Below are 20340 nucleotides of genomic sequence, written 5' to 3' on the forward strand. Positions count from 1 at the left end.
CAACACAGACTAAAAGTGATAGTGCTTCTCTGGGTTGAATGAATAGGGATCAGCTAATAATATCAAAATAGACTATTTCTTGCTTGATAGACTTACTAGGTGTCTATAATACATTTGTGACTTCACGGGGACAAAATAGAAACAGCCATTTCAGATGTAAAGGCAGAGTTTTTTTACACCTGAGATGTGGGCAGTCCCCCCTTCATATTTTTTTGCAGGTGAATGTGTAGCTCCCAATTATGCCCCTAAAATAAAACACTTACTAACATTTTGATTACCCCAAACTCCATTTTCAGTGATTTAATCAAACTGTAAATATATCCTTTGTTAAAACGTGTACAACAAAATCAAGTATACAGTTTTTATTTCAAAAGTTTTTTCACACATTTTCAAAAAAAATCTACTATACTTAGATTTTTCAGACTGTAGGGATGCAATAAAAATTTAAAAACTCTCTCCGATAGCTGAAAATAAATATATATATTTCTTTAATCAATAAATATAAATTTATAAAATAGAAAAAATAAATGTTTAATAAATTTAATAAATAAATATGCAACACTTAAATCAGTGCTGAGGAGGGCAAGGTACAACAACAAAGATTCAAACAATAAATAGTTTGGATATGAAAACCAGAATGTGACTTGATATGCAGAACAACTGGCATATGATTTGATAGGGTTGTCCCACAGCTATTTAAAATAAATAATGACAGGATTAAATGAAACTGAAAATCTTAGCTGGTACCACTAGACTGATGCAATATTAAAGTAAACTGAGTGAGTCAAAGTCTTCTACATACATATATCTTGTTTTCCCCCAAAAATGCTTTCCCTGTTGGATCTTTTATTTATAAATATTTATTATGATTCTTTTCTTAGCTACCCTGGAGTTATAGATTTAATAAAATATCTTAGAAATGTTATTAATCATCATACGGGGGGAAAAAGTCTAAGGAAAATCCCAAGTACTGGAAGAGGCGAAGGAAAGCTATGATACAAAGAAGAGAGAACACAACAAAACCAAAACCTTTATTTAAAAGGAAAACAAAACAAAACTATGGGGAAGTTTGCTACCAAAACATTATGAGAGACAAATAAATATTGCAATAGCATGAGGAGGCTGATCATGCTTCTCCCTTCTAAAACCTGTAGAGGCTGTTGTTGGTTTAGTACTTACAACCTTGAAAAAATTAGCATAGTTGGGCAATATGAGACTTGGAAAGGAAACTACATCCCAGACAGAAGAGGTAAAATAGAAGATCTTATGACACCCACACACAGCCCAAATTCCAGAATCCACTTCCTTCAATATTGTCCCAGTGGGACTACTTACATGTGTAGAGTTACTCATGTGCATTTCTGTTTGCAAGGATGGGGCCTGTAGTGGTTGGGACCATTGTATCTTGTTAACTATCTGAATCTGTAGGGGAAAAGAAAAGGTAATTTAACTTTTCAGATGTAAGAGTACAACAGAGAAACAAAAGCAAATATATAACAGAGGCCCTGATGCTGCAAATATTAATGTACATGCTTGACTTAAAGCATGAATATAATTGCACTGAAGTCAATCAGTTAAAAAAAATCAGCAAAACTTTTAATTGAAGTGAATTAGACTCCTCACATGTTTAAAGATAATCCTGTGTGAGAGTGTTTGCACAATCAGGACCATATATATTAAAGCCTTTGATGATTTTTATAGTGTTTATTAGTGTTTTTCTTAATGACATGCTAAAAAGGTTAAAAACCAGTAAAAATGTGAATACAGTTATCAAGATAACTACATATGCTACCACCACTGGGCTGGGGGAAATTGATGGCTCCAGTGATAAAAGGAGAACAGTTCCAGAAGCAATGGAGGTAGATAGTCACCAAAGAACAATAGGTGACTTCTCCCCATCTGGGAGTCTCTGGCATCCATTGGCCAGCTGGAGAAGAGGGGTGCTGATTGGCCAGTATTCCCCAGCTCCCAGTTTAGTCTGGCATAGGGACCCTATGGAGCCTCTTTTTGCTCTGTTCCAGCACTTTGATAACCAACAAGATTGTGATCATCATGAGATTTTTTTTTTTTTTTTTTTTTAAATTGTAGGCCAACATGAGCCAGGTCACTTCTAGGCTTGGGACAAATCACTACTGAGTCTTTGCTCAGGTGTAAAGAAACAAAAAGGGCTTTTCTGGGCTGCCACCCCCTTCAGGCAGGGCACCACCTTTAACTGCATGCCACCATAGTCGAGTAACTGGTAGCAAATCAAAAGATAGTCAAGTGTCAGAGCTACCTTCCTTCAGAAAGCCTCTGACAGGCAGCAGTCTCTGGAGCAGTTCTTGGCCTAGACAAGCCTAGCACTGAGTAAGAGCAGATCTGCTCTCCTTCCTAATCAGCTCCAAGTTGAGCTGTGCTCTTCCCTTTTAGCCATGACACCTATTGCCCGTGTAGTGGGGTAGGGCTGACTGAGCAGCTCATTAGCCATTTCCTGGCCAGTGTGGAGTTTGTATAGCGCATCACAGCCATAGAAACCTTAACCTCCTCCCTTAAGGACAGCCCAAAACCCTTCAAGGGAGTGGTTTTAACAGTCCTGCCTGAAATAAGGACCTATACGCGGAGGAAGTTTTCTCCCTATAAAAATAAGGCTTGCACCAAACTGGAGAAGGAAAATAATTGTAAGCACTGGCATTTTCAGCTGAGCTGAGAGAACTTGTTTATTATTATTTTTCATGTAAATAAAATGTTCTCCAAATTAGTCAGGTCCAAGAACCTCATGTACATGTAATGAAAGTCAATAAGGAAGAAAATGTAAGCATCAACAAAATATTTTTGGATTCTGGAAACTTGAACAAGTCATGATGTATATATTTGATTGTAAACATGTTTCCTCTCCCCCTTTCTCTTCCTGTGAGACATCCAGAGGATTACTCCAAATTCCTGACACTTTTGGAAGAAAAGACCAACCCCACAAGTGCTGCTTGCAGTATTCCTCTATTCACTGAATTTCACACTCACACTCTATATATTTTTTCTCATTTTCTTTCACTAACTTTAACAAATGTAGCACCAGTCTAGTCTCAAAGATCAGGAAAAGGACCCTGTTTCCAGTGAGCTCACGGTGTCTCAACAGTTCCCATGGCTACGTGGTTTGGATTTCCATGGCTCAACCAGTAACATTGTTTGAGCAGGGTTTATTACTGATTATTATTATTCTTCCTCCTCTCTGCCACAATCCAAAGAGCTGTGCATAAAGTTTACAACAAAGGGGCAGTCTACAGGGGAATTTCAGGAAGCTCAGATGCCTTATTCAACCAAGCTCAATGCAGCGTTAACCTTTTGCTAAAATTATACCGACTCAGCAGTGATAGTAGCTGTTCTGTATAATTTTATGATACCAAATACAAAGGCAAAACTGTCTGGAAACAGAGGCCTTTGCAGTAAATTTATAGTGACAGGACATCTGTGTAATAAGGTGACCACTTTCTTTTTTTTTTAATTATTATGAAAAGTCTTGATGCTGGTCTTGTATATTATTTTGCCAAGCCTAACAAAAGTCATTCCATACCCTGACAAAAATTCTTGTTTGTCTACAACTGCAGGAAGGTTCAGCTTTGGTTAAGCTCCACTTATTACTAATTGTAATTATAACAGGGACAAAAAAAGGAAGAAAACTCACAAGGTAATAAAATAAGCCTATGTTGCATAAAATGGGAGATTTTCATGTTTTATTGTGATTTCCTCCGTATCAATGACTGTCTTCAGTCTTTTTAATAAAACTCAGAATTGCTATAAAGTACATAAAAAATCATTGTTGCCAGATGAAAAGATTTGAGTGCGAGTAGCATTCCCAATTTTCACAAGTTATAAAAACATGGAGTTGTTTGAAGTTGGAGACCCAGACAGAGGATGAACTGCTTTCATCATTGGCCTCCTTCCTCACTCCCAAGCTGCTCTTTTTGGGATGATCTTTATAAATGTGACAAGATGTTAGACTGCCAAGATTTCTGATTAGGCTGTTTCAAGCCCTGCTTCTACGAGGGAAATTCATTTGATCATTTCAGATATTTTGACCATTAAACTATGGGTATCATCATCATCCCAGGATTCCTATTTATAGCTGTTCAGTTTCTCTATACAGACTCAAACTAAAGGTAAATGTTTTCAGTTTTTATATGCTGAAGAAAATCTGATGAAAAAGTCAATTTAGATGAATTTCAGAGCAGCTGAAATGCAGATGCAGCATTTCAGTCAAACACTGAAAAGTTTTTATTCTTATATAAATATCATGCTTTGTAAAAGGTGTAAATATACTTGGCTAAGAAGTTTCATCCAAATCTTAATAATTTTATATCTTTCATTTACAGTATATTCATCCAGTTGATCTGTAATAAATTTCAGATTCCTCTATTGATTTTGGATTCTGTTATGCATTTTTGACCATATTATAAATTATATTCTTGATTCCAAAGAACATTTAGGCTATGCCTACACTGGCACGCATACTTGGTTGCAGGACCATGTACATGCTCGTGCATGTTCTCTATACCTGTACCAAGCGTTCACATATGCTGTGCAGGACATGGGTATAATGCTGTGTATACCCACGGCCACACTGCAGCTCTTGTTACACAACGTTAGCTCTACCATTTCAGGAGTGGTACCCTTGGATTCCGTACATCACAAGGAGACACTCTAGGAATCGCTTTGCTGGGTGTTGTTGGTACTTTCTCCTGCCTTCAAACATCTGGTGATGGCAGTTCCTGATCATGTTTCCCCCTGCCAAACTGGGTGGAACAATGGGATGATGATGTAGTTCTGCTCCTGCTCCTCACCATGGGACAGATGGTTATACTGTGGAGAAGGTTATTGGCAAGATGTTAGTTGGAATATGGATAGAACTTTCTGGTACATCAAAGACAGCTGACCTTGAGGGTCAATGACAATTTATTCAGCTCACATGGTACAGATACGGTGAATGCTGTTGGTACCATAGTATGCCCATGAGTGGACTGTCGCTTCTGGTGCAGCAGAAGCAGCATGGGTGGTGGGATCACATATCTTTGGAAACATGAAGGGCAGTAGTGGCTTCAGAACTTCTGAAAGAGGAAGCAGACCTTCCTGGAGCTACATGAGGAGCCTTCTCCAAACCTTCAGTGCCAGAACACTCAATTCAGAAGCCACACTGGTGCAGAAGTGGGTAGCTATTGCCCTGTGGAAGCAGCTAACTGATTTGTTGCAAACCACATTGGGGTTGGAAAATCCACTGTAGTGGTCATGGTTCTGCAAATTTGGGTGCCAGTTAAAACTGTGATCTATCCACAGGTGGTTGCCATAAGAAAAGTTCCAGAAATTATAGCTAGATTTGAGAGAAAAGGGTTTCTGAACAAGAAAAGTTCCAGAAACTATAGCTGCATTTGTGAGAATGGGGTTTCTGAACTGCGCAGTTGTCATTGATTGCAGACATATCCTGATACTTTGCCCACCAAAAGGCGTGAGTGAGTATATGAACCATAAAGGTGACTATTCACTTGTTCTGCAAGGTTTAGTGGACCACAGAGGCAGACTCATGAGCACAGACATGGGAGACACTAGAAAGGTTCATGATGCCATGGTTCTGAGGAGATTGGGATTGTACTTGAAGGGGGAAGAAGGGACTTTATTCCCTAGAAACAATAATGTTCTCTATGGTGTGTCTGTGCCAATTGTTTAGGTTTTTTTTTTGGGGGGGGGGGGGGAGGGAGAGAGAGGAGGTTGGTTTTTTTTTGCAGGGGGAGGGGAAGAAAAAAAGGAGGAAAAAAAATCGCTCTTTGGAAAAACCGGGGATGTCTCTGGCATGGGGTTTAGAGGCGGACACCTGGTGGGGTTCAGGGTCTCCCTCAGGCTCATCGCTCCCCTCCTGGATGCTCATGGGGGTCCCCTGCAAAGGGTTTCTGTGGAGGAGGTGGTCCCAAGAGTCCTGCAGACTCCATGTGCTCTTCCTGTAGTGCAGATGTAGCTTTAGTAGCAGTTGATCTGGTTTTTCATATTTAAATATTACCTGTAGTACATCCGGCCAGTTTATGCCATCTATAGTACAGTAAGTTGTAAGCAAGACATTTGAAGTAATTTTTCCGCTCTATTCCACGCTGATTAGGCCTCAACTGGAGAATTGTATCCAGTTGTGGGTGCCACATTTCAGAAAAAAAGATGTGGAGAAACTGGAGAAAGTCCAGAGAAGAGCAACAAAAATTATTAAAGGTCTAGAAAACATGATGTATGAGGCAAGATTGAAAAAACTGGGTTTGTTTAGTCTGGAGAAGAGAAGACTGAGGGGGGGACAGGATAACAGTTTTCAAGTACATAAAAGGTTATCACTAAGGAGAAGGGAGAAAAATGGTTCTCCTTAACCTCTGAGGATAGGACAAGAAGCAATGGGCTTAAATTGCAGCAAGGGCGGTTTAGGCTGGAAAAACTTCCTAACTCTCAAGGTAGTTAAGCACTGGAATAAATTGCCTAGGGAGGTTGTGGAATCTCCATCATTAGATATTTTAAAGAACAGGTCAGACAAACACCTGTCAGTGATGATCTAGATAATGCTTGGTCCTGCCATAAGTGCAGGGGACTGGACTAGATAACCAGTCCCACAATTCTATGATTCTTTATGTTGCGTCTTTTTGTTTTGTTTTTTAAATCATAGATCCATTGCTGTGACTTAGAAATCAATTTTCCATTTATCCAGATTTAAGGATACAGTAGCGAGAGCGCAAAAGAAGCCTGCATTTTTTATGCTCTAAAGAAGGGCCTTAACCAAACCTCACTAAAGCAAAACGGAGTTTTTCCATGGATTTCAATGGGCTTTGGAGCAGGCCCCAAGTTGATGAGGTGGTATAAACTTGTATAGTGTGTTTTGTTTTGTTTTATTTTAAGAACCAAAATCAGTAGATGAGAAAAGATTACAACCATCTTATTATACAAAAAAAATCCCTCTGTTGAGAGTCCAACAAAGCTGGCAGCATTTTATACCTGCTAATGAAAACCTCGTGTTAAAATAGAAACTAATAAGCTGATTGCTGATTCTGAAGAGGTAACTCCAGATTTACTCATTTAAAGCACCCCAGCTAGTAGGTAATATTTTTATAAACACTTTCTCATTCCATAAATACTTGGTTACTTGTAAAATGTGTTTAAACAGCACCCACTTGATTTCACAATAGTGAGTTTAGGGGTAGATATTAAAGTTAGTGCAATATCAGCATTCTGGGCCACCTTTTATATATGTACAGGGGAAAACAAAAAATGAGCAATACAGATGAAATATTAGAGAAAATAATTCAGACTAGATGTGGAGGGGGAAAGAACAACACAGTCATGCCCTATGGTCCCATTTTAAAAAATGATCTGGCCAAGATTGTAGCAGTTCTTATTGTATATTTAGAGCCATTGCTTTTGTTCTAGAATATATAATTTGGAATCACAATTCTACCCCAGGATGTGAGTCTTGATCATGCACCAATGTTGTACATCAATTCTACCAGCCCATAATTACATCTTAATGTTTTCAGGCACGTGCTTGCAGATGGCACTATTATTACAGAACAATTTTGTTCGGTACATAGTTCTTTTAGAACAGTAGACATAGTGGTTTTAAAAAAATCAAGGGAAATTTTTCCAAAAGTGCCTAAGTGACGTTGGTGTCTAGTCCTATTAGCTTTCCATGGAACTCAGAAGTCCCTCACACACTTTTGAAAACGTTGCCCCAAAGCTTCATGACTCTGATGACATTTAAATACCATGGAAAAAATGAAACTGTTGACAAGAAGTGAAAAATGAAACACATGAGCCAGAGCTCTTTCAGGAGCTGGATGGAGGCTGTGGAACTAAATATCACAGGAGAGAAAAATGACCCCAGACCTTATCACTTTCAGAATTAAAAGGCAAGATTCATTTCTTCACTTAGATCTCCCTCAAAGTTTGCATGACATAAAGCAAAACAACAGGTCAACCCCTTCTCTAAATAATCCAAAGAATCTATTTACTCCTACTATGGGGAAAGAAAGAGAGAAAGTTATGATTATTTTGATATTTGAAAACTAATGAGGCCCTCAGATACAAAGATGGTGAAAGTAGTTTAAGAACCTATATCAAGGAATAGAGAGAGGTCCATTATAAAGCTATTTGCAAAAACTTATTCTACTCAAGTTATCGTCCTTCCTGTTTTTCCTCAACCTATTGTTTTTTCTCATATTTAGAAGGCAATCTCTTTGGGGCAGATGCTGTCTTTTTTACTATGTGTGTCCATGGTGCCTAGTACAACTTGGGCCTGTTTAAGGCCTCTAGGTGCTACTGCAATACAATACAAAAATATGTAATGGTATTTTGACCCCCAGCCTCAAGTTATTAGCCCTGACCTTTGATTTTTGTACACCTACCTTTGTTCAGCAACCAATTGCATCCACAAATAGGGCAATACAGCCGCTGTATATGCACAAACTTCCATTTCTTTGCTCAACTCAAGCAGCTGAGTGCCCACAAGCCTGGCATGCATATGCAAAGTCAGGCTGTGCTTGCAAAAATCATGTGGGGACCACCAACTATACCCACGACATAGGAAACAAACTGGAGTCTTGCTGAAAAAATTAACATCAAATAATAGCCAACAGAGAATACTGGCCATGGGAAGACAGCCAGTATTAACAATAGAACACTTTTCATTCAGTAGTGGTTGCAAAAAGGAAAGGAATAAATCCCCAAGCAAACTACCGACATTTTTCCAACTCCAGCCAGAAAACTATTGTATTTTAAGTGACTGTTGCCATCAACTTTTTGCTTACTACAATACAGAACTTCTGGTTGATTTAGTGTCAAACCCTACTGCTTTTCGGAGGCCTAAGTATGGTTATCAGTGATTAGCATAAATTATTATTTGTATTACCTTAGTCACAGACCAGACGCCATTGTGCAAGGCACTGTACAAACACAGAACAAAAAGATGGTCCCTACTCCAAGGATCATCTAAGAGACAACAAATGGATATAGACAGACACGCAAGAACAAATAAATAATGAGAAAATATTGGTCAGCATAGTAGACAGTGGTCTCTTCATACTAACAGCCTCCCTGTTGTCATATGATGTCAGGCAACAGCACCCACCAGTCCATCTCTCAGCTATCAGTGCCACAACAACGTTATAGTCTCTCTTTTGGTTTTTTAGGAGAAGTATAGAAAAGTATTGTATGGAGCTAATTTTCACTTCCACCCTCATTGAAAATAACAGACTAAGGCACCTCTTTGTTAAACCAAACTTTTTGAGGCAGCAGTTGAAATTTTGCAACAAAAAAATTCTAAAAATGAACGAGATGCAACAAAGCATAGTAATTTTAGATGATGACAGTGTAGCTTTTTCTTTTAAGATGTTATTTTATATCATATTTCAAATTACTTTACAAACCATGTAAAATACTGGGGGTGAAATTTTGCCCCCCTTCTTTCCCCGTTATACCCATATAACCCTATTGACTTCAATGGTTTTCCAATTAAAAAAATTGGAAAAAAGAGAGCTTTTCATTATCATTGACACCACCAGAGTTGTAAGGCTACCACTGAGGGCAGAATTTAACCCTAGCTTAGTAGTGCACGGCAGCTATTAGGCACTCAGAGTAGCTCACGAAGACCCTTGATTATTAAAATCTTCTACTGATGAAAGGGGAGACGTTAGCTAGAGCAATGGGATTATGTGCCACTCTGAGCAATGCTGCTGGAGTTTCACACTTCCACCAAAAATGGAAGGAAGGGACCTCAGCTAAGGTCTCATCAGAAGCATAACACTTTTAAGGGTATGTCTAGTATGTCTACATGGCAATTAAAAACCTGCAGCTGGCCTATGCCAGCTGACTCGGGTTCGTGGGCTCAGGCTAACAGGCTGTTTAACTGTGGTGTAGATGTTCAGGCTTGGGCTCGAGCCCAGACTCTAGGACCCTGTGAGGTGGGAAGGTCCCAGACCTTAGCCTGCAGCTCGTGCCTGAACATCCATACCTCAATTAAACAGCCCCTTCGTCCAAGTCTTGCAAGTCCAAGGCAGCTGGCATAGACCAGCCACAGGTGTCTAACTGCAGTGTAGACGTACCCTAACAGGTCAGCCACAGCCCTGCACTGTAGTGCTTCTACTGGCTGTGAGCCAAGTACTTATGAGAGTCATTGCTCAGAGGCAAGAGTGCCAGCAGTGAGTCTTTCTGCCTCTGTGTGTGTGTGTGTGTGTGTGTGTGTGTGTGTGTGTGAGAGAGAGAGAGAGAAGCCCCGGGGTCCTTCCAAAGTTATTCAGTTACTAAAATGAAAGGAAGAAGCTGTGCCACAGCAGAGGGAGTAAAAACAAAAACCACAAACAGAGCTTTAAACCTGGTGATATTAACTTTCAGAATCTGGTCTAGGGATTCAGTTACACCAACCACGTTGCTCATATAAAATGTCTGAATCATCAGAACAGGGACTAGCTGTATGCCTGTGACACAGAATAATTAATGGAATAACCCGATCCTCAGCCACCCCTCATTTCATTCCTTTCAGAATGTCAGTTACAGTGCCTGCCTAGACCAAGGCCTTTACCAGCAAGAACTGAGCATTGTGGTTTCAAGAGCACAGGGCAAAACTACCATAGCAGTGCATTATTATAGAAACATCCACCTAATTGCTTTAAGATCAAACCTTCTTGAAAATGGCTATTGTTTAAACAGTGATTTATAAATGGTCTCAGAGTAATCAGCAACTCCAGTCAACACCAAGTCATTGATCATCCCAAATCCATTCGCATACCTTTGACACACAATAATGTGCTGCCTGATGGGTTTTGTGTACAAATTCCTTCCCTTCCTGAATGGAAATTCAGACCTGTTCAAGGGTATGATAGTCTTTCATTGTAGTGGCTGAGCTACAACAAAGATATCGTGACTGTGAAAAACATTCACTTAGAACCTAAAGCAACCTGGAATCAGCATTTTCAATGCACTTGAACATCAGCTCAGACACGCAATGGTGAATCCTGTTTGCCTTGTACACCCTAGTGACCCTTTGGGACCGTAACTCTGACACTTATCAGTAGATATCTTTGGAGGCTGGGATCCCTGTTCCCACTCCCTTCTATGAACAGACGACACCTACCTACTTGGGTTCTTCAGGTGATACTGGCTTAGTAAACCCTTTGGAGGTCCAGCAGGAACCACCACCCAGTCATCAAAAAGGGCTTTCAGGTAGCCAAGAGAACCTTGATTTGGCAACACCTACCTCCCCTCCCCCAATAGTTAATGGGAATGAAGAACTAGTCAAGCTCAAACTGTGTCAATAATCACAGGAAGGTAGAATCTCATCCTTTGCACTGGATAGGTAGGAAAATAGGGGTTCCTTGCTAACACATAGTAGCAAGAATAACCCTAGACTTTTAAGGATTGAAAAAGACCGTTGCAGCAGCCTACCTGGCAGCCTCATTAAAAGTCTGCTGAGGCAAGGAGCAAATAGCAGGGGCTACCCTCAGTACCTAAAGAGGGTCATAGAGAAGGCTATGCAGCATAACAGGAAGTTATATCCTCCTACAAAGCCTTCTAAAAGGTAAGGAGCAGGAGGAGAGGTTTAGGTAAAATGAGATGTGCTGGAGAAGGCGGATTTCCAGGTGAACCTGTAGAGGCCAGGGTCAGTTTGTGTATCTCACAGAAATCAAGCCATGCTGGGCTTGTTCAGTCCTGTAAGTGATTTCCCAAATGCCTATAACACAGTTATTGGAGGTTCTTTTAGTGTGCTATAGCCATGGGCTTTTCTATTTTTTGTTGCTTTAATAATGAGTTTGCTATTGACAGCACTGCCTTTCAAATTCTAAATAGTATATTATCGCGCACAAACCTATGAATGGGTCTCTTCAAACGTGTTCATGTAAATAAGCTCAACACTAAACAGTAAGATTAAGCCAGGCATCTTGCTTATGGAATATATATTAAGATGGAAAACACATACTCGTTTAAGGTTTCAATTTATAGCTATCCTCCACTAACTGGTGGGAAGAAGGAATTAAAGAGATTTAGCAGCAAGTGACTGGAAGGCATCAGTTAAAATGAAGGCAAATTTAGTAGCAATACACAAGGATGAATGCACAACCACTAGCTCAGCTGTAAGCATTTTTACAGTTTTTCTACAACGCTCATGAAAAGTGCTAGACTGACAGTTCTGGGGGCTGTGATTGCATTTATATACAGAACAGACGGCATTGGGCAGCAGGGGCTGCACCCTACACTAGCCCTGACTCAGAGAGATCACTTTGAAAGGTAAGAGGTTCAAGCCTTGTGTGCAGACAAAACTTTAACTAAAATGAGGTTTTAAAAGTAATTTAGCTAAGCCAGTGCAAAGCCTTGCATATGTTTACATCTGGCTTATATTAATTCAACTTTTGTTGTTCAGTTCCCAAAATAACAGTCAACCAAGACATGATTTAAGCTCAAAGTGTGTGTAGACCTTCCTTCAATATACAACTGGTTTATATCAATTTAGCTTAATTTGGTAATTGACTGATTTAAACTAAATCAATATAAACCAGATTTAAGATATAACTGTAGAAGTAAGCAGATTTAAATGTATATATAGTGCACTGGTTTAACTAAATTGATTTAAAACCTGATTTTAGTTGAAGTGGTGCAACTTTTGTGTATAGACAAGGCCTAAGTGTTTGCAGTTCTTCTAGTCCAAAGATAGCTTGGTTCATAGAGCCAACTGGTCATGGATTATCACTGCACCAGCTAACACTATTTTGCCTTTTCCATTGTTACCAGGATTTAGAAAATTCAAGCAGCAGTCTAAACAAACAACAAAAACCCCACCAAAAACAGCCCACACAGCCAACTCTACCAGATAAGTTATTTCATATACTGGATTTATAAACCTAGTCATAGGATTAAGCTACATCAAGCAGTCAAGTGAGTCAACACACTGCATTCATATCATCAATGATATGTGGCTTGCTTGTCCAATGGAAGATAAATATACATCATGCAATTTTTCAGTCTGACACCTCTGCCATGACTTTACCCGAAACACAGAATATCAGCTATCAGGAAATACACCACTTTATAATATAAAGCCTTTGAAAAGTCTCGAGTGTATTTCAGGTACAGCAGGAGTTTCAGCAATAATTTAATGTTTGGCTTGTTCCTCATTCTCACAGTCCTCAGACTTATATTATCAGAGAATGGTGTCAAAGTTGAACATGCTGCAAAAGATACTGCTGACTGCATACATGTACTGGGATTTGTACACTGCTCACATGAGCTCTGCACAGCTAATCATCTGTATGTTAGAAAGCGAGAACATAACATAGGTAAGCTTAATGCATGCAGATTCTGCAGCAGAAAGAAAAAATCTTGCCAAGACATCTGAAGCAGGAGACATCAGTTCATTAGAATTCTATTATTATATCCTTAAGTGATTCCTGGAGCAGCAAAGAACCATGCAAAATTATAATAGGCAAAGCAGATGTTGCCCTGACAGCCACTCAGTGAAATCTTAGAGCCAATTTGGTTACAGTCCATCTATTTGCAGTGTTTTCTCAGGAGATGGTTTCTGATAAGCCACCTTTATACCAGGAGTGGGTGCTTATCAGATATCCAAACTGTTTTCTTGAACTGGATATTAAATCAAAGGAGATACTGCTGAAGAACCTGGAGTCAGTGAAATGTTTCATTAATATGAATAAGTGTTGCTGACAAGCTTGAGTGTATGTTTTAAGGGCAGAACTGATTATACCCTTCTTTGCGTCATATTATTTTTATGTGCCTTTGTGTAGGTGGAAGAGACCTGAGAAAGCCCTAAATAATAGGGACACCTGAGTCTAGCAATTTCTTTCTTTCCTTCTCGGAGGGGAAAAATAGAAGCATGCTAGTAATTAACCAGGTAACTGGCCCCAAAGGCTATTTTTATACACCACCCTCTCCCCACCACCCCAAGTGGCACTTTTCAGCACTCAGATCATCATATATAGAGCTGACCTGTAGTGGTGGGGGGGAGGCGGGAGGAATACCACCGTGTTAGAAGGGGACCAGCAGCTGAACCTGGAGTTTACCATATCATTTTAAAAGCTAACCCACTGGGATATAAAAACAAAAACTGACTGCCCCCTCTTGTTGGCTGTTGTTATTCTGTTATTCAATGACTGTTCGCAGCAGAAAGCTGCACTGATGCAGGGATGGCACGAGCGTGGTCACACCTGCTACTTCTGCAGTACCAAGCTCAGTCCTACCAGTGTCAGAGTAAAGTGCATCATGCAAGTAGACATCTCTGCAGCAAGGTGATTTGGCGGCTGAATGAATGAGCAGTGAAACCAACAGACTAGGCATACCTAGCAAGCCTCCTTGCAAAGCCTCAGGACACCTCCTGTGTTTTTAAATGACAGGCCCTTGCCCCAAATCCCAGAACTACAATGAGTACTAGAAGGGCTTGACAGCAATAGCGTGTAGATGCTTAAAAAAGGTTAGAGATCCTAATATTGGTTGCGTAGCAGCCGAAGACCAATCAACATCATCTCCAGTACTGAACAACATATTTGAAGAAAAGAATGGAGAATGAAGAGTGAGGAGCACAAAATGCCGAGCTGACATGGTCACACAGACTTACCTGCTCAGATGCACAGCATAGATTGATAGATTATATAGAGTTAAGTGGGGTCGTGGGGATGAGGATGGACCCTGCACCTGAAGCCTTGGGCAATCCTGCAGCACGGACGCTGCTGTGTGCTATTGCCCACCATATAGTAATAGATTATGGTGAATTCTTCCCCTGACCGCTTCCAGTGTCACTCTCTGGCCAGCCTGCGTGTGGCTGGCACAGAGAAACCCTCCCTAGTGCACAGCTGATGCGGAGAAATCCATCCACAGTCCTACTGTAGGACTTAAGTGAGGCAGCAGGGCTTCACCCCAAGAATACAATTCTGTACAAAACCCCTGCGTTAAGAGAACATTAAGGGCGCCTGGTTAAAGCACTTGAAAGTCAAGAAATGCATGTGCAGCCTTAACTTGGCCGTCAAAGAACCCTTGGCTCACTATACACATCTTCAGTACAGTTTTCAGAGTGTGCCTGAGCCAGACATGCATAGTGCAGCTTTCCTAGCTATGCACTTTACCAGCGTAGTGGAAAATCCTACAGTGCAAAATATACCGTGTGCGTGCAACATGCAGTTTTCAACGTGTTCAATCAAAACTCAATTTTCACTGATGACTCAGACACTACTTCACAAGGAAGGGCTGTTTCCAGGCCAAATTTCTTGCCGTTTTAGTTGTCACGCTGATCCAAATGAGGTCACAAGAGTTTGTTGTTGTGTTTTGCTTTGTTTTTGTTTGTTTTAAGGTGTATTTCCCCTTTCCACTCCTATACTCAAAAATAGCTGAGCTGTTTTTGCTCAAACTTCCAAAAGAAAATTCACTTTCAGAAAGAAAATAAGTCCGGTGAATTTTAATTCAAAAGGCAAAAATGACAAAGTTGAAATTGTGGACTAGAATGAAAATTGTTGTGTTACCTTAATTATACCGAGTGCTGAATTTATGTTCTAGTTGTAAATATCTCACATTCTCATTTAGAAACCACTTAGGGACCAATCCTGCAAAGAGATGAATACTTCCTACTTGGTGTTGAATGCTCTCAAATCTCATGAATATCATTTGTATCTGAAGGTGTTTTAAACCTGGAGGATCATGCCTTGTACAAGAAGCAAACAACTTATTTTTATTAAATAGTAATATACTGGTTTTGCTGGAGATCAAGTACATTTGATCACCAATTTAAAAGTTTATCATTTGCTGTTTGATATTACATGAAATATTTCACTGGTTCCAAAAAATTAATCCTACTCTGAACAAAGAGCTTTTATGTTGGTTTTGCAGAAGCATGTGACATGCTCCCATGAAACACACGAACAAACAGGAAAGCACAGATTTATTTTGAATTGTGTTTTTCTTCTATAAATTAAAAGGCCATTCCCCTTTTATATGTCATGTGTATTTAATTTCACGCTATAGGGTAATCCAGTGAGAATATGGAGAGTGCCAAGAAAAACTTTCCCCATTCCTTTTATTTCCTTAGGCAAATATCAAGAATTAGAGACAGAGAAAAGATGAAAAAGGGGAAGGCCAAGGGAAATACTGAGGTCCAAGAAAGTAAGTAAGAACAGTCTAAACAAGGATTTTTCCTGGACTGTGCAAGAAGCAATGATTATTTATAACAGAGAAAGGCATCTGTCTTTGATTATGATTTCATGTATACTGTTGACTGTGGGGAACTTAATGTGTGCCAGAGAAGACTGTCATCTTACAGTATGAAATTCCAATGAAACAAATTAATCTCTCTCTCTCTCTCTCTCTCTTCCCCTCTCTCTCAGGAAGAACATTCTGCCTTCCACTAACTGAAGGACATTAAAGAAGGAATTTTGTGCCAGGAAAAATAGAAGTATAGGTATTATGACACACAGGAAAATCAGATTTAACTTATGAACAAAAGATAGCAGTCAAAGCATATGTTAAATGGGTATTTGGATTCTTGGATACAGGTTCATGGTCTTATCTTTTAACTCAAGACTAAGCTTTGCAATAAATAACTGAATTCTTACCTCCGTTTTTGGGTCACCTTAATGTAAGTAGCCTTTCAGTTTGTGTTACATTAGAAATATATATAGATGTTAGGCCATTGGCAACAGAAGAATGTTTATGAACTCATGAAGGCACCAGATAAGAAAAGCATATGGAAGTGTGTGAGATACTGTATGTAAGTCTGAGATAGAATTTCTTTTAACTTTTAACCATGTTTTAACTTGTAACAAGATATTTCAGTCTTACTATCTATTAAGCTGGCATGCAAAATATTAAACCAATTGAACCCAGTGACTTCATGTATTATCTTCCCTTTCAGTGCAAACCAGAAACATCTGAATCTACCCAGCCAAGCCAGCTCACAATAACCGTAGATAATGGCAACCAAAAGTACCTTGTGAGCAAAGGATTTTCTCGTAATATAAAATCTGTGGCATTGCAATGCTGCGCCTCTTGAAAAGCAAGAAAATTACATGCTACAATGAAAAAGAAAATCAGAAAAAGAAATCAACATAGGTGACGTACAGCACAACTGATCCAAAGCATCTGAAGAAGAGCTCAGTGTAGCTCAAAAGCTTGTCTCTCTCACCAACAGAAGTTGGTCTAGTAAAAGATATTACCTCACCCACCTTGTCTCTCTAAAGGATTTGTCTCCTTTTCCAGGGCTGGGGAAGAGAAACAGTTTTCAATTAGCCATTCTGGACACTTCATCCCTATCTGAATTCAAATTAACAAAGTGTGAATGTCTGCAGGGTTTCCTTCCAACTCCCAGAACCCAAGAATGCTACTGCTTTCATTCCCTTCCTGAAGTTTCACTTGCTCACTTCTGCTTCTTGCACTGACAGCAGATCTTAAACATTAGCTACAATTACCGTCTAGTTCTTGCCTTTTTAAAAATAACTATCAATAGCCCCACAAAAAACATTTGTGGATTTGATGGACAAGCTGTAGCTTAGAATATTTGAAGTCTGCACAGCCTGTCAGGAGGGAAGGAGCTGACAGCATTTGTTGACACATTTCTTCAAAGTAGTGTGTAGGCTTACAGATTTGATTTTAAAATATTCTGCATTTGAATGTTGCTGAGTGATAATATGTCAGAGGATTTGAAACTCTAGCTCATCAGTTTCCTATCAACTTGAACAAATTAGAAATCAAGGAGTCTAGATGAGATTTTTTTTTTTTTTTTTTTTTAAGTGTTGTGGCAGAGTAATTATTTAAGTTTATCCACTGGATCAGAATACTGTCCAAGAAAAGTTATTATGCTGATTGAATGGCTACATCTGGTAATGAATAATATCAATACTTTGAAATCACATAAAACTCATTTTCTCATGGAGTTAAAGCAGCTACTATTTTACAGCTGTCCCTCTCACACACTTCATTAACAAATCAGAACAAATTCCAATCACCACAATGTAAATATGATCAAAGACAACCACTTGTACTTCTTTAAACGGCAATCAGGAGCATCCGACCTGAGCTTGCACCATTGAAGACAGTGGGATTTTTGCCATTCCACTTCAGTGGGAGCAGGATTAGGCTCATAGTTAAAATAACAACAACAACAACAAATGATAAAAATGTCTAGCAGGCAGCTTAAGTTAGCGGAGAGGGCTGTCACACTTCTTTATGTACCTGAGAGAAATTACTATTACTGTATGAACTCACTGAGGGCAAGTGTTGTAAAAGAAAATGTCCACCTGAATTCCAACTATTCTCCACCTCCCACCTCATCCCCCTTTTTATCTGGTTCCTTAACTCCTTTGAATTGATTTACCAACCACATTCCCTTTACCCCCAGCCATTTTTACATTTCTGTCTTTAAGATGCCATAGGTGGACAAAGGATTTTCTTGCAATATTCCTAAGTGAGAGTCCCCACGATTTGTAAATACTGAAGCCAAAGTTTTGAAAAGTGACTCGTGCTTTTGGGTGAACAACATGAGACATTTTAGAGGCCTGATTTTCAGAAGGCAGGAACTCAGCACATTTTGAAACATTAGACCCACTTACTTCTCGGTATGAACTCCAAAAAGCTGAGGCATCCTAAAGCACTAACCATTTTTGAAAAATCTTGAGCATGTTCTTTAAAATAGTAACTGAATCTGTTTAGCTTTTCATATTTTCCAGATCTCTTGCTTCCTATTCTCACTTCTTCCCTGGCTTTTTTGGTGAAAGAAGACACCAAACTAATCATCCTTCTATTTCCTTCCTCAGTATGAAATCCTTAGAAGGGACCCTATATTAATTTTTTGGAAGACCCCACTCTGAACAACTTTGCCCATTTCAGAATACAAGGTGATGCATACTTCCATAGGACACAGAGCAAAGGCAGCAAGCCCTGGCATCTTGTACAACAATGAACTACAACATACCCCCAGTTGTCCCATGAGTTAGTAGATTGTTACACACTTGCATGTGTGGGAAAACCAAGTATGTGGCTTCCAGATCTAAAGCCTGGGGCTATCATCGACTGAACAAATTAGAGGGGAGATGCTTAGTGTCTAAGGAAAGAGAGGAGTTTAGCAGTGCAAGAATATCTTTCTAGATGCCAAATTACAATGGCAATGGCTGTTGAAAGAAGGGGAAAATAGTAAGTAACATTATCAAGGGCAACCCAATGTAACAGATCTGCTATGGAAGGTTTCTTTCACATTTTCTTTGGCTCATTTATTCCTTTATTCCATTTGTTCATTTGTAATCTATTAAATACAAAAGCATTTAAACCTCATTAAGGTAATGACAAAAGCTAGGAAGTTAAAAGCTAAGACTTGAGGAGGACGGGTTATGCTTTAGCCTTTCACCTTTAGTCCTGGATTCAATCTTGTCTTAGGTCACTGGGGAAAACAAGCTTGGTGGTCTCACCCCTAAGCTCTAGTGAACATCTGTCCTTATTTCAGAACCACCACACAGTTTGGGAAGAATAGTAGTCTCTGCTTGAGAAAGATCCAGGCCTGGAATAATGAGGGCATTGCAGGTCAGGACTATGAGGACGACAGAGAAAACTGAATGCCTTCACAGCACTTTCCTGCAATGCACCCAGCACTGGCTAGTACCATCAGGCTCTCACTTACATGAGCACTGAAAACAAAACTTGAACACAGTAAGAGTTACGAGAGATGTGTCACACTTCAGACATGTGCTCTGTGGTCAAAAATGAACTCTCTAGCTGTTATCAAAACATTTTAGTAAATGGTATGATTAGGAAAGTTTGATGCTTCCAGGAACCAAGCTCCTATCCTTATGCTTCCCCACAGTACCTACTAATGGACCCCAACCTTAATATGAAAGGGAGCATACCAAGGGCTAAGAAATATTTTGGTCTCCAATCCCTGATTTGGCCTCCAGGTAACAAAGGAATGATTAATGCCAACAGTGCTGACAGGTTTATTTTGTGACTATGACACCTACTCAACAGTAGATTCTAAGGCCAGACAGGACCACTGTGATCATCTAGTCTGACTTCCTGAATAGCACAGGCCATGGAGCTTCTCCAAAATAATTCCCAGAGCAGATCTTTTTATAAAAACACCAATCTTGATTTGAAGGTTGTTAGTAATGGAGAATGTACTACACCCAATTGAAATGAAACCACAAACTCATTTCTCATACATCACATCTGTAAGACGGCAATGCTTTCATTCACTGTTAACCTATCCTATATTAGAACTTGTGACCTAGAGGTAACTTGTCTCCAAAGAAATTCAATGCCCCCAAGTGTTTGCCTTCTGTGCAACCTTGCATGAACAGAGACCACGGTCCTAGTCCATCTCTC

The 20340-nt window shown here is 39.6% G+C and overlaps 1 long non-coding RNA gene across 2 annotated transcripts in view; it reads right to left on the reverse strand.

Annotated features, from left to right (window-relative positions):
- The window catches only part of LOC137158340 (uncharacterized), a 69178-nt gene that overhangs the window by 37884 nt on the left and 10954 nt on the right, over positions 1 to 20340 (reverse strand). Inside the window, exons 1-2 of one of the 2 annotated variants that reach the window (XR_010921378.1) lie at positions 4644 to 4775; positions 1336 to 1422 (exon numbers count right to left, since the gene is read on the reverse strand). This is a non-coding gene — a long non-coding RNA (uncharacterized lncRNA). Of the gene's footprint in view, positions 1 to 1335; positions 1423 to 4643; positions 4776 to 20340 lie in introns of those variants that run through there. The other variant, XR_010921377.1, reaches the window with a different exon arrangement.

Source organism: Emydura macquarii, unplaced genomic scaffold (assembly GCF_026122565.2).
Source record: "Emydura macquarii macquarii isolate MOO-44397 ecotype Brisbane River unplaced genomic scaffold, CSIRO-AGI_Emac_v2 contig_1644, whole genome shotgun sequence".
Classification (NCBI taxonomy): Eukaryota; Metazoa; Chordata; order Testudines; family Chelidae; genus Emydura; species Emydura macquarii.